Genomic DNA, 17043 nt, shown 5'->3' on the forward strand with positions numbered 1-17043 from the left:
CCAGATGAGAGGGACAGTATAAAAGGGGAAAAGAACCCAGATATTAAATCCCCAAAGAAAACCCCACAAAAATCTCAATATAAGAGAGAGAAATCAAAGGAAAGGAAAAAATCATATCAAAATAAAAATGTAAGAGATACACACACTAAGTATAGGAAGAGTCCAGAAAGAGACAATTGGAGAAAGAAACAACACAAATCTCCTCGTCAGCCCGGAAAAAAACTAGCTAAAGTACAAATTAGTGTAGAGAAAACTCCAAAAAGAACTATAAGTATTGATTTTGATTCTGAAGTGGAAATAGTGACTAATAATAGAAAAGAACAAAGGGAAGTTCAGAAAGGGAAATTGTTCACCAAGACTGATTCCAAATATGGGAAGAAGGATTTTTTAGGGGACGGGGGGTCCACGTCTTTTCAGGGAGCGAATCGTTATGCTCCTCTGACAAAGAGGGATCCCTCATCAGAGAGAAAAAGAACAAGAAACGACGAAAACGGGGAAGAGGAAGAGAAAAAGAAATATCTCAAAAAAAGCAAGAGATAGGGAACAATATCTTCAACCTCAGTTCTAAAGTACTAACAGAATCAGAGAAATCGCTCATCTCAAAGGGGCTGAAGTTTGCTCCCACTGTGGGTCCTAGCAGCTTTGGCCTCTTTGTAGATGCGCAGAGATTTCTGAGAAAACTTACTTGATTTTTCAGGTTGAAAGAAGTAGAGCAAAGAACTACTGATAATCTTGAGAAGGAAGTAACTGTGAATAGTACCAAAGAACCTTCAGAAGTAAGACCTGTGTTGGTTCATTCTGGCCTAAAACTCCCGTCTACATTTTATCCTAAATATGTGAAAGGAAAAAATTTAGATGTATTTTCCCAATTAGTACAGAAAGATTTTGAAAGATTAGTTCAATCAGAAAATAGGTTTGATAATAATCTGAATATCTTAGAAAGAAAGACATTAAAGACCTTACAAGAAGATACTAATGTGGTCATCAAACAGGCCGACAAAGGGGGCGGAGTGGCCATTTTAGATAGGATTTTAGATAGGATTGACTATATTGCAGAGTCTAACAGGATCTAACAGGATCCTAGGGGACACTAATACGTACTTACCTTTGAAGAAAGACCCTACATCAGACTTCCTAAAAGAATTAAAAGTCCTGTTAGGAAAATGGAGGAGGTAATAAATATTGATGAATATAACTTTCTGTATAGAGAAAACCCTGTTAGACCAATATTTTATTACCTCCCCAAACTCCATAAAAGTCCAATCCCCCAGGGAGGCCTGTAATAGCAGGCATTGACTCTCTGACATCCCACTTATCAGCATATATAGATACATATTTGCAAAGATATGTTACAAAACTTCCATCATATCTTAAAGATACGACAGACATCTTGCGCATCTTAGACAAACAAATATGGGAAGGGGGATGTTTTATAGTAACCTGTGACATCACCTCACTATATACTTGTATAAACCACAGAGACGGACATGAGGCAGTTGACAGAGCATTGGCGAAAGATTCGGAAATGCCTGGAGAACAAGCCAATTTCATCCTTGATGGCATAAAGTTCATTTTAGAACATAACTACTTCATGTTCGAGGGGACATACTACTTACAGAAATGTGGTACCGCCATGGGCACAAAGTTTGCACCCAGCTATGCAAATCTCCTTATGAGAGCATGGGTGGAAGATCATATATGGACCATTGCAGAGCTGGGTGTGAACTTGTGCCTATGGCGAAGATACATAGATGATATAATATTCATCTGGAAAGGGGATGAAGAAAGTCTGATAAAATTTACCCATTATCTCAATGATAATCTATTGAATTTAAAATTAAATTGTTAATATAGTCAGGAAAGAGTGAATTTCTTGGACCTGATGATTTTCATTGAAGACTGGTCTATAAAGACACAAACCTTCTTTAAGGGTGTAGATATTAACAACTATATATCCACTGCCAGTTGTCACCATCCAAAATGGTTGCAAAATGTCCCTTATGGACAAATAAGGCGGATTAGAAGGAATTGTTCAGATGTCAGCTGTTTTTATAAACAATCAGCCTTCCTACAGGACAGATTCAAAGAAAAGGATTACGATGATATGATCATTAATGATGCTTTACATAAGGCAGAGTGTTTAGATAGAAAAGATTTACTGTATAAAAAAACAGAAGGTAGGATCAAAGAGGAATTTTGAATTTTCTTTTCTGACGAATTATAACAGACAATCCGAAAGAATATCCAAAATTATTCAAAAACATTGGCACATTGTGAAGGATGATCCCATATTAGGAGATATTGTCCCTGAAAAACCAACTGTAATTTTTAAAAGAGCAAAAGTACTCAAAGACAAATTAGCCCCGAGTGCTTTACCTAAAGTGTTAAAAGAAGGTAACAGATGGTAAACACAAACAAAAGGTTTTTTCGGCTGTACTACATGTACGGCATGCAAACATAGGTCAGATGACAAATTTGGTTTTGTGTCTAACATCTCAGGACAAAGGTTCCAAATTAAACAACTGTTAACGTGCAAATCAGACTATGTTGTATATCTCATCAATTGCCCTTGTGGGTTACAGTATGTAGGTCAAACTTCAAGGGCAGTCAAAACTCGCATACTTGAACATATTGGCAATGTGAGACGAGGTGTTACCACACATTATTTATCGAACCATTTTATTCAAAAACACAATGGAGACACATCAGGCCTCAAATTTACAATATTGGAACAAGTACTGCCACATTGGAGAGGTGGGGACAGAAACGTTGCTCTGAAAAAGAGAGAAAGTTTCTGGATTTTCACATTAAAATCACTCATACCACTAGGTTTAAATGTGGATTTTGAACTAAGTGCTTTCCTGTAGATTCATGCCACTCATTATAAAGAGCTCTCAAATAATGAGATATATGGGAGTGTATATGAACTAAATATTAGTATGTATAAAGGTCTAAACGACAACATGTATTAATATTGTATTACGTTGTACTAATTGTGTATCTTTTCTTATCTTTTCTTATTTTTGAGATTCAGCCATTATCGTTTCTTTTACCTTTTATTGAGAGAGATAGGGGATATATATGATGATTTGTATAACATTATCTGTAGCATTTTATTATTGTGTTGTTGTGCAATTTTATTATAATTTTATTGTTATTATAAAGGTCTATCCTTATATTGTAAAGGAAGATCAAAGGTGTTAGTTATATTTTATTAAAGTCTAAAGTTGTATTTTAAACGAATTGTATAAAACTGTTTTGAGATATTTCTAATCTGGGAAGGGCCCACATAGCCAATTTCCAATTTAGCTATAATTGTTTGTTGACCTATAGGAGGAAAGGTCACTGTGAACATAGAGGGTATATATAGTATCCATATAAGGGTTAAAGCTACGAAGCCATCATTCCGCACGGCGAAACGCGTAGAGCGTAACCCTCAGCGTAACATCCAGAGGAAGAGAGTCTGCTGTGGAGTTCCTGTGACGTCCTCTTCGAGTGTTGGAAGAACCAGAAGTGACGTATCGGCTCCGAGCAGAGGTACAGGACGGAGACCAGTGGATGCAGCGGCGGTGTGCAGAGATCCCGAGAACGCGACTCGGCTAACATCTTTACCCCTACACCAATGCTGTAAACCATATGGAATCTTGTAAGCCTCTAATTTTTACCAGTGTCGGATAAATGTTATTGGTATTTTAATTTTTGGCTCTGTGTTTCTCTTTTGGATCGTATCGCTACCTCCTATTTTTGCTCCTGATTGCGAATTGGACATCTATAGATGGACATTTACTTTTTTGACTAGCGTGTCTTATATGCTATTGAGAGCTCTGCCATTGCTGTGTTTTGTTAACGTTAACTGCACTATGGTAGTTTCATATATTTTCTTTTAGGCATCTTCGCTCCCCTGGTTCTTTTTTGTGTTGTTTGAATGGTGTATGTCATTTATTCTTATTTCGTATTGAAGTGTGTATCCAGGACATATACATATATACATTCATTGCTAGGCGTGTGATAATAAGTAAAACCAGCAGTTCATATTTTCCTTTCAATTCCCAAGAAATACATGGTAGTAACAGTACATGATCAGCAGCCTGGCCAATTGTATGTATAGTTATATTTATGGAGCGCCTACAGTGTACTCAGCGATTTACAAAAGACACAATACGGTACAGGGAATTATAAGTGCAACACACAAAATCAGACAACTGGAAAGCAAATCCCTGCCAGGCAGAGCTTACAATCTAAGTGGTATGTCGGGGGACTTGCAGGCTAAGCTCACTTCTTCCTTCCCACTTATGTCCAGCCAATGAAGTGACCAGGTGACTGGGGTTTATTTTTGCTTTGACCGCATCCTGATTTCCCCCGCCTTGGACGTCTTAGCAGAAAGTGCCTCTTCTTATGAGGGCAAACTGTGTGCAAAGGAAAGCTGATGAAACAGCTGATGTTGTTTCTGAGTTTGTTTTTTTTTTTTTAAATGTTTGCATTAGAGATTGTGAGGATTGCACCAGTATTCAGGGCTGCCGACAGGGGTGGGGGACAGCTGGGACTGCTGTCTCGGGCCCGGCTTCCTGCCAGAAACCCTGCAGCTCTGTCTGTGTGATGGCAAGACGGGCTCTCCCCTTTTCTAGGGCTGCCACATCTGTCCCTCCCTCCTCTCCTGCAGGACTGCAGGGCCCTCCCCTCGGCACCGCCCATCTGCCCCTCCCTTAGGACGTGTCCATAGTAAGTGGGATGGCACGCGCAACATCACATGTGCTGCACACAAAATCCTGTAAGGCAATGTGCACGGCCATAGAGCACAAGCGCGATGAGCCAGCCGATTTTTCGCAAGACAAAATCTTTTGATTTTGTCGCGCGCCGGTCGGGTCACGTGCCCGGTTCAGCCAACCAGGGCGTACCGCTCACGGGATGTCACGGGCCCGCCCCCAAACATTGAATTAGAGCTGCTCTTGGTCACGTCTCCACACCCCACAGGCCACAGATCGCATGTGTGCGTGCCTACTATGTACACAGCCTATGGCCTCGGACATGGTCAAAAAGACCGTGCTGAGCCGCGCTGAGGGGAAACATTATCCCTATCAGCACGGCTTTAGACGGCGCTTCCGGAGGCGTGCGGAGGCGTGTGGAATTTCAGCCGACAGACAAATTTTAGATTTCCCGCTGAGGGAAGCGCAGGGCGTGATGTGGCGCGCTAGCCCCGCCTCCTGAAAGCCTCCCACCCGACACACAAGTGCGCTCGCTGACGCTCATGCAGGGACAAGAAAAATCTCCTGCGTGAGCATGAGCGTCAGCGCCGCTCCCTGCACCATGTCCCAGGCCTTAGACTCTGCGGGCCTGCTGGTCTCCTGTACACTAGCCATGCTGCTCCAGCAGGCCCATCCATGGGCCCCAGGAAAACCCACATGCCCCAGGAGGGGGGGGGGGGGGGTGGAAAAGTTAGTCCTGGGCCCTGGGAAAGCTGTCTACGGCCCTGCCGGTATTAGACCATTGTGAAAAGAGGTAATGGGTCAAATAAAAATCATTACAGCGGCAGATGTCCCTTAAAATCCAATGGCTGACCCTATTGAACAGGAGTATGATACCAGTCTATAATCTTTAAAAAAAAAAAAAAGGGGGCGCAAAAGAAATAACAAAGGCACAATTAGTATAAACACAATAAAATGTATATGTAAAATTGAACATATAACACTTAAAATAAAACTAGGTGGATCATAATGATCCGGTCATTCACATTGCCACAGAGGGTCGGGCCCTGCAACTCAAGGACCCCGCGATCTCAAAGTCCCAGTCACAAAGGGAAAAGACAGTCCGGCTCGCAGATGGTTACAAACGCCAGATACAGCTTTGAGTCAGCTTTGAGTCAGCGTCCTCGTGGTCTGTTTGGATGGCAGCTTCCCGGGTATCCGTTGTCACGGGCACCACGTCGCTGCGTATGACCTCACCACAGCACGTTTTGTGTTGGAATGACTCTTCATTAGGGGATCGGTCTTAGTGAGCCCAAGGTACTGTTTAAGTACCACAGCTAGAGTATCTCTCAGCCAATTGGGATTTCACCAGATAATTTATTCTAAGGCCTGGGACATGGTGCAGGGAGCGGCGCTGGGCAGCGCTGACGCTCATGCTCTCCTGCTCAAGCAGCAGATTTTTCTTGTCCCTGCATGAGCGCCAGCGAGCGCGCTTGTGTGCCGAGCGGGAGGCGGGGCTAGCGCATCACGGCGCCGACGTCAAGGACTGCCATTGGCTTCTGGCAGTCACGTGACCGGCCCTGCGCTTCCCTCAGCGGGAAATCTAAAATTGGTCTGTCGGCTGAAATTCCACACGCCTCCGCACGCCTGCGGAAGCGCCGTCTAAAGCCGCGCTGATAGGGATAATGTTTCCCCTCAGCGCGGCTCAGCACGGTCTTTTTGACCATGTCCGAGGCCTAAGCCGTCCAATCAGGTTAACATACCAGAAGCAACAATACATAACATGACATAAAGCCACAGATAACTATGCAAGTAAGTTACTCAACAAGAACTAACTGCACAAAAAGCAAACCTACATCCTAGCCACACTAAAAACGTAATAAACCATAAGGCTTAAATGACAGTACGTACAATATAAAAAAAAAACTATAAAATGACAAAAATTCAATTAAAAAAATCAAAAACACAAAAAATATGAAAACATAATGAAAGATAAAGATGATATATAAACAAAGATATATATTATTAGTATCAACTAAAAAATAAAGGAGCGTCAATAAAGACACCCACAAAAATTATTTCGTAGATCCTAACTGAATATTAATAAACAAATATTGTTTAATTTTAATTAAGCCCTAAAAACTGGGCAATTAATCAAAAAAATATATATAATACTATAAATATACTAAACCAATTAGTTACTTATAAGAGTGTAGGAATATCATAAAAGTTATTTCGTGGACTTTGTGCAAGAAATAGTGAATATCTTAAATATAGAATTGATGAATATCTAAAATATAATATATTCCCTTATGTCTAACCAATGAAATATAGATAGACCATAAAGGTTCTTCACTAACGTTATATTTAAGACATTCATAATTTTTCTGTATAACAAGAAATAGTGAATGTCTTAAATGTAACATTAAATTGATCCACTGAGGTGGAAACAAGGAAACACTGAAGCTAGGGACCCGATGTTATCGCGGATAAGATCTTGGATGTTCTTATTTAAGAAAAGGGGCCAATTCTATTATTTCATTTAGACCCCCAGGCGCTTTACTTCCGAGGGTATAAATCCCAAATTGTTCCTTTTGGAGAAAGAGATTCGGGCGCCGCTCCCCCCACACGGCCGATCACATATCGCCGCCGGCGCCGCTCCTAACGGCCGCCATTCTCCCCATTCGTCCGCTGCAATGGCGCGCATGCGCATTACTAATGGCGATGACTACGGACTTATGGGCATGCGCAGAAGCGACTGGCAGCGGCGCCGTTCCCCCAAATTTAATCGCCGCCGCCACTCCTAACGCTCACCCACACCGGACGCCATGGCTCGGAGACCCGGTGCCGGACCGCAGCCCGAGGAGATACAGGTGCCAGACCGCAGCCCGAGGAGATACAGGTGCCAGATCGCAGCCCGAGGAGATACAGGTGCCAGACCGCAGCCCGAGGAGATGCCGGTACTAATCAATGGGAGCGGGGAATGCCGCGCGTGGGAGGAGCTTGTTTCCACACCGGTGACTGGAGGACCGGGCGCTTTGGTGGAGGGGGGGTGATTTGGAGTCACGCGGTGTAGGAGAGGAGCAGGGATAGAGTGGTAGGTAAAGCAGGCTGATGGAGTGATACAGGGGGAGTGAGGAGAGAGAGAGGTGCAGGGTGATAGGGAGAGGGGGAGGTGCAGGGTGATAGGGAGGGGGGGAGGTGCAGGATGATAGGGAGGGGGGAGGTGCAGGGTGATAGGGAGGGGGGGAGGTGCAGGGTGATAGGGAGGGGGGGAGGTGCAGGATGATAGGGAGGGGGGAGGTGCAGGGTGATAGGGAGGGGGGAGGTACAGAGGTAGAAGACCAGACAGTACCTGACATGGAGAGCAGGGCAGTTAGTGCCGGGCTGAGCAGCCAGCAGAGGCCGTGGTACAGGTGCGCTGCAACGGGAGCCCCCCGCATGGTGTCGGAGCTGAGAGGCTGTGCTGGGGTCGGTGTTGGTCTGTGGGGTCTGTGCCCCTGTTCTGTAACTCACACTGACACACAGCGCTCTGTGCACCTCACCCAGCAGCAGAGCCTGCCCGCCTCGCTGCTATTGGCTGAGATCTGCTCGGGAGCAGAGACACCTGCCATTGATCTGCAGCCTGCGACATGGGGACACACACTGACACACACACACACACACACACACACACACACACACACACACACACACACACACACACACACACACACACACACACACACACACACACACACACACACACACACACACACACACACACACACACACACACACACACACACACACACACACTGACTGGCACACACTGAGACACTGACTGACTGACACACACACACCGACTGACACACACTGACTGACTGACACACACTGACTGACTGACACACACACACACACACTAAATGACACACACACTGAATGACACACACACTGACTCATTGACTCACACTGACTCACTGACACACACACACACACACACACTGTCTCACTGACACATGCACTGACTGACACACACACTGACTGACACACACACTGACTGACACACACACACACACACTGACTGACACACTGACACACACTGACTGACACACACACACACACTGACTGACACTGACTGACACACACACACACACACACTGAATGACACACACACTGAATGATACACACACTGAATGACACACACATACACACACTGAATGACACACACATACACACACACACTGACTGACACACACACACACACACACACACACACACACACACACACACACACACACTGACACACACACTGACACACACACACACACACACACACACACACTGACTGACTGACTGACTGACTGACTGACACACACACACACACTGACTGACACACACTGACTGACTGACACACACACACACACACACACACACACACACACACTGAATGACACACACACTGAATGATACACACACTGAATGACACACACACACTGACTCACTGACACACACACACACACACACACACACACTGTCTCACTGACACACGCACTGACTGACACACACACTGACTGACACACACACTGACTGACACACACACACACACACACACTGACTGACACACTGACACACACTGACTGACACACACACACACACTGACTGACACACACACACACACACACACACACACACACACACACACACACACTGACTGACTGACTGACTGACTGACTGACTGACTGACTGACTGACTGACTGACTGACTGACTGACACACACACACACACACTGAATGACACACACACACACACACACACATACACACACACACTGACTGGCACACACACACACACACACACACACATACACACACACTGACTGACACACACACACACACACACACACACACACGGACTGACAGACAACACACACACACACACACACACGGACACTGACAGACACACACACACACACACACACACACACACACACACACACACACACACACACACACACACACACACTGACTGACACACACTGACTGACTGACACACACGCACGCACGCGCACACACACGGAATTCCCAGTTACTATAAATATAGAAGTGCAAATAGCTAAAACACGTGTTCTAAGTCAAACTTCTTTGCGTTTTGGCACTGAAATTGTATTTTTTATTAAATATATCATTCTTACAAATACAATTTCTGTGACAAAACAGTGACAAAAGACAAAGAAGTTTCACTTACTATGCGCGTGCACTCAGCACACACATCTTTTTTAATCCCATTAACGTGTTCACAGATTCCAACCTTCAGTGGTCTAATTGTTTTCCCTCTATACCACAAATTACAGGGACAATCAATGATGTACACAACAAATTTAGTAAGACAATTGATAAATTGCAATGTCATGTATTTTGCCAGTCTTAGTGTCACATCTATTTTTGTCTCATTTCATGTGCTTACACACTACACGTCTACCACATGTGTAATTCCCCACCGGTCTTGAAAGAAAGTTACCATTAGTTGGTTTATTACTTAAATCCCTTTTCAAAACAGCAGGAGTCAGAATATTCGTGATATTCCTGGCCTCCCTAAATGCTACTTTAGGATTTATTGTAATAATATCCCGTAACATGGGGTCCATTTGAAGGATACCCCAATGTTTTTTTTTAGGATTTTTCTTATTCTATTTTCTTGTTTGCAAAATCCTGTAATGAATAAAGGTGTATCATTAAACGTATTCTCTTTTACTGGTATTTTGCTATTCTTAGGGATTAACAGATGCTCTCTAGGGTGATCTTTGCTTTTTGTAATAGATTGAATAACACGTTTTTCGTCATAACCTTTATCAATGAACCTTTTGGCCAGAGTTTCAGATTGTTTTTTAAAATGTATTACCTGTGAGCAATTTCTACGGACCCGTAACATTTGACCGTAGGAAATATTATTAAGCCAATGGCTTGAATGATTGCTCCTACGGTCCAAGTAAGAGTACTCCTATAAACATCCATGAGCTCGGCCTTAGGAATTATACCAGCGCCCTGCAAACAAGTCTCAGGCGCACAGACACCCTAAGCATTTCGTCACACTAACGTAAAGTGACTTCATCGAGGGTTGGATTATACAAAACCCTAATGGCCCTTTTATAGTCCAGGATTAATTTCCAAGTATTAACCCTTAACGGGGTTGCTGCTAAAACATGGCATGAGATGAACAAGGGATAACATAGAGACAAATAAACAATGCAGAGCTGAAGTGTTGAGAATACAATACATATACACAAAATGTTAAAACATAATAAAAATAAATAATAAAAAGTATAATATTGATAATAAACTTACTAATAATAAATCCAAATCTTATACTATATTAGTGAAAGCACTGTATGCCTGCCTGCCTGCATGCATGCATGCCTGCATGCATGCCTGCCTGCCTGCCTGCCTGGATGTCCGGTGTCCCTAGGGGAAATCTCATTGGTCCCTTGGGCCGCCCGCCCCCCCACACCTCTCATTGGCCTGAGGCGGAGTGACGGGCCAAAAAAACACACACTCACTCCACCCTCCTCAACGCACACACACACACACTCCTCAACTCGCGCACACACACTCACACACACTCACTCCACCCTCCTCAATGCACACACACACACACTCACTCCACCCTCCTCAACGCACACACACACACACACACACACACACACACACACACACACACACACACACACACCCTCCTCAACACACACTCACTCCACCCTCCTCAACACACACACACACTCACTCCACCCTCCTCAACGCACACACACACACACACACACACACACACACACACACACACACACACACACACACACACACACACACACACACACACACACACCCTCAACGCGCACACACACACACACACCCTCCTCAACACACACACACACACACCCTCCTCAACACACACACACTCCACCCTCCTCAACACATAAACACTCCACCCTCCTTAACGGCTGCCGGCCTTGACCCCCCCCCCCCCCCCCCCGGCTGGCCCGCAACAACGGAAACCCCCCCTATCACCACTCCGCGGGACCTCAACATCACCCTCTCTCCCGGTTGCTCACCCTCTCTCCCGGGTGGCTTCCCTCTCCCCCGGTGCTCACCCTCTCCCCCGGTGCTCACCCTCTCTCCCGGTGCTCCCTCTTCCCCGGTGCACACCCTCTCTCCCCGGTGCTCCCCTCTCCCCCGGTGCTCACCCTCTCTCCCGGTGCTCACCCTCTCTCCCGGTGCTCACCCTCTCCTCCCGGTGCTCCCTCTCCCCGGTGCTCACCCTCTCTCCCGGTGCTCACCCTCTCTCCCGGTGCTCCCTCTCCCCCCGGTGCTCACCCTCTCCCCCGGTGCTCCCTCCCACACACCGCTCCCCCCCCCCCCCAGAGCACGCTCGCACCTTCAGGCCTAGAGGTAGCGCCCCAGCTCACCATCCCCCGCGCGCGCTGCTCCGGCTCTCTCTGCACGGGCCACGGCCCACACCACCTCCTGACCTGAGCGTCTCAGCTCCGCCTCGCCGGGGGAACGGAGGACCGCCGAGGAACCCGAGTAGGAGCGCGGCCCGGTGCGAGGTAAGTTACCGCAGGGGAAGGGATCTCTCACCCCGGCCCGGCGCTTCACCCCCCCCCCCCCCGGCGCTTCACCCCCCCCCTCCCCGGCGCTTCACCCCCCCACCCCCCGGCGCTTCACCTGGCCCGGCCCTTCACCCCCCCGGCCCGGCCCTTCACCCCCCCCGGCCCGGCCCTTCACCCCCCCCCCAGCCATGCCCTTCACCCCCCCCCAGCCATGCCCTTCACCCACCCCCCCAGCCATGCCCTTCCCCCCCCCCAGCCATGCCCTTCCCCCCCCCCCCAGCCATGCCCTTCCCCCCCCCCAGCCATGCCCTTCACCCCCCCCCAGCCATGCCCTTCACCCCCCCCCCAGCCATGCCCTTCACCCCCTCCGGCCCCCTCGGCACCGCGCCTCACCTCTCCCGCCCAGCTACCCGGCGCCGCCTGCAACGCTCCTCGGCACCGCCGCCTCACCTCGAGGCGGGGAGGCCAGCGGGGGGGGGCTCCCGCCAGCCTTGCAGGAGGGGACCCTCCACATGCCCCGTGCTGCTCACCCCCCCTCCACATGCCCCGTGCTGCTCTCCCCCCCCTCCACATGCCCCGTGCTGCTCTCCCCCCCCTCCACATGCCCCGTGCTGCTCTCCCCCCCTCCACATGCCCCGTGCTGCTCTCCCCCCCCTCCACATGCCCCGTGCTGCTCTCCCCCCCTCCACATGCTCCGTGCTGCTCTCCCCCCCCTCCACATGCCCCGTGCTGCTCTCCCCCCCTCCACATGCCCGTGCTGCCCTCCCCCCTCCCCCCTCCCCATGCCCCGTGCTGCACACACACACTATATATATCTCTATACATAAATATATATATATATATATACACACACACACACACACACACACACACACACCACTATATAATATATCTCTATACATAAGACACACACACACGTACACAAACACACATGTAGACACACACACACATGTAGACACACCCACACATGTAGACACACCCACACAGATGTAGACACACACATGTAGGCACACACACACGTACACAGACACACACACGTACACAGACACACACACACCTATACAGACACCTATACAGACACACGTATACACACAGCAGACACACGTATACACACAGCAGACACACGTATACACACAGCAGACACACGTATACACACAGCAGACACACGTATACACATGTATACACACACACGTATATACACACACGTATACGTATACACACACACAAGTAGGCATACGTATACACACACACACACGTAGGCACACGTATACACACACACGTAGACACACGTATACACACACATACACGTAGACACACACACGTACACACACGTCTACACACCACTTGTACATACACAGGCACATGTTGACACACGTATACACGCAGACGCACGTAGGACACACAGACGCACGTAGACACACAGACGCACGTAGACACGCACACGCACGTAGACACGCAACGTGCACACGCACGTAGACACGCACGTAGACACGCACACGCACGTAGACACGCACGTACACACGCACACGCACGTAGACAAGCACACGCACACGCACACGCACGTAGACACGCACACGCACGTAGACACGCACACCACACGTACACACGTACACATGTACACGTATACTCACAAACATGTACACGTACACACACACATGGAGTCATACACACACACATGTAGACATACACACACACACACGTATACACATGTACACGTATACTCACAAACATGTACATGTACACACACACATGGAGTCATACACACACACATGGAGTCATACACACACACATGTAGACACACACACACATGTACACACACACATGTATACGTACACACACGCACACACGTACACACGTACACGTATTCTCACACACATGTACACGTACACACACATGGAGTCAAACACACACATATGTAGACATACACACACACACACATGTATACACACACACACACGTAAACATACACATCATGTATACACACACATGTATACACACACACACATGTATACACACACACACATGTATACACACACACATGTATACACACACACACACACACACACACACACACACACATGTATACACACACACACACATGTATACACACACACACACACATGTATACACACACACACACACATGTATACACACACACACATGTATACACACACACACATGTATACACACACACACACATGTATACACACACACACATGTATACACACACACATGTATACACACACACACACATGTATACACACACACACACATGTATACACACACACACATGTATACACACACACACATGTATACACACACACACACACATGTATACACACACACATGTATACACACACACATGTATACACACACACACATGTATACACACACACACATGTATACACACACACACACATGTATACACACACACACACACATGTATACACACACACACACATGTATACACACACACACACATGTATACACACACACACACACATGTATACACACACACATGTATACACACACACATGTATACACACACACATGTATACACACACACACACATGTATACACACACACACATGTATACACACACACACACACATGTATACACACACACACATGTATACACACACACATGTATACACACACACACACACACACGTATACACACACACACACACACACACACATGTATACACACACACACACACATGTATACACACACACATGTATACACACACACACACATGTATACACACACACACACATGTATACACACACACATGTATACACACACACACATGTATACACACACACACACATGTATACACACACACACACACATGTATACACACACACACATGTATACACACACACACACACATGTATACACACACACATGTATACACACACACACATGTATACACACACACACACGTACACACACACACGTATACACACACGTGTACACACACGTGTATACACACACAAATGTACACACAAACATGTATACACACACACAAACATGTATACACACATGTATACACACACACACACGTATACACACACACTATCCCCAGCACACCGGTATCCCATGCCCCCCCAGCACACTGGCATTCTCGGCTCCCCACCATTCCCAGCCCCCAGCAACACCATCAGCACCCACACATCGGCACCTTTGCACCTCCCCCATCGGCACACCCACATCCGCACCCCCACATCAGCACCAAACCCTCCAAAATCAGCACACCGATACAATCACCATCAGTACAGCCACAGCAGCACTACCACCACACACCGCCATGGGCCGCGTGGACCAATCCCCACCCAAATGCCACCCCACACCACAAACATCCCGGGCAACGCCGGGGCTCTCAGCTAGTAAATATTAAAACAAAATACAAGTATGAATGAAAAAATGACTAGTGACTATAGATATCCACAGGGAGGAGACAAATAACTATCAAATAACATTAGCTGGAACAAGATTGGAAAGGGACTAGGATTAATTTACTACAATTACAAATTTATAAAACTTGTGTGAATAGGTGATAATAATACAAAATAAAGATCTAATAAATGTTTTTTTTAAAGTGTTGCTAAAGTGCTAAAATGTTAGTACTGTGATAGCTTACATGTATGATCCAATAATAATTATTATGTGTAAATGAAAAATTATTTGTATATATTAAATATATTAATGAATGTGTTCTAATATAAAAATATATTTACATATGGATCCATTGAAAATGTATATATTGTGAATGAATTTAGTGCAAATAGCGATAGTGGTCAGGTATGTGAACTATACAGTATGTATAAATATATAGTGAAACTAAGATATGACCTATAATTGCTGTAAAAACTAACGCAGGACAAAAAAAGAGACCGGCCAAAGAACACCACAAGGACAATAAACGTCTTGACAAGCATGCTAATATCTAGACACTCGTTCAGCCCTCCAGGAGAAATGGTACGTAGCGTATAGATCCAAATGGTCTCCCTAAGGCCTAACCTGAATCTATCACCTCCCAATAAAGAAGGGGGAATGTATTCCAGCCCCATGATGGTTGATGGCTGAATCCCTATTGTGTTTGCTGGAGAAGTGTCTAGAAAGACTATGTACCTGATTGCCATGGATGACATTACGTCTATGCTCCAAAAATGTATTACTAAGTGCACGGATAGTCCAGCCCACATATTGTGGACCACAGGAGCACAAAACACATATAGACGATAAATGATGACAAACAGTTAATAGTACCCTAAACCTTAAATGTGGAATGATTGGCAAAGAATGTAAAGGAATCCTTGGATATGAGGTGCTTGTAAATGAGGCACAGCCCTCTACCACATATGGAATTGCCATGAGGAGGATTCCTTACATCATAATTGCCATAATTCTCTATGGTCCTCAACTTTCTTTGTGCCAACATGTTTTTTTATATTTTTTTGCCCATCTATACGTGCCTGGTACCATTGGAGGCAGAGTGGCACTCAGCACTGGGTCACTCAGGAGAATGCTCCAATGTTTCTGAAGGACACCTCTAATAGAAGAAGATGCTGCCCTCTTGTACCTAGTAATAAACCGAGGGAGGTTCTCCTGAACAGATTTTAACTTGTTAGTGGCACCACATAGGGGCTCTAAAGGGACTACACCAGATGGATATATACTCGTATTGTTTTGTTTATTCTTTGATTCAATAGTTTGGCCCTACTAACAGATTTGACCTCCTCAAAGACCTCAAGAACCTGTTCCTCGCTGTAAC

At 46.1% G+C, this 17043-nt stretch overlaps 2 long non-coding RNA genes across 2 annotated transcripts in view; one reads left to right on the top strand and one right to left on the bottom strand.

The window, feature by feature from the left end:
* The window catches only part of LOC142497635 (uncharacterized), a 24216-nt gene extending 15982 nt beyond the window's left edge, over positions 1–8234 (bottom strand). The window contains exon 1 of the long non-coding RNA XR_012802293.1: positions 8038–8234. This is a non-coding gene — a long non-coding RNA (uncharacterized LOC142497635). The remainder of the gene's footprint in view (positions 1–8037) is intronic.
* LOC142497636 (uncharacterized) overlaps positions 7369–17043 on the top strand; it is a 43265-nt gene continuing 33590 nt past the window's right edge. Inside the window, exon 1 of the long non-coding RNA XR_012802294.1 lies at positions 7369–7642. This is a non-coding gene — a long non-coding RNA (uncharacterized LOC142497636). The remainder of the gene's footprint in view (positions 7643–17043) is intronic.

The sequence above is a fragment of the Ascaphus truei genome, chromosome 6, assembly GCF_040206685.1.
Source record: "Ascaphus truei isolate aAscTru1 chromosome 6, aAscTru1.hap1, whole genome shotgun sequence".
Classification (NCBI taxonomy): Eukaryota; Metazoa; Chordata; class Amphibia; order Anura; family Ascaphidae; genus Ascaphus; species Ascaphus truei.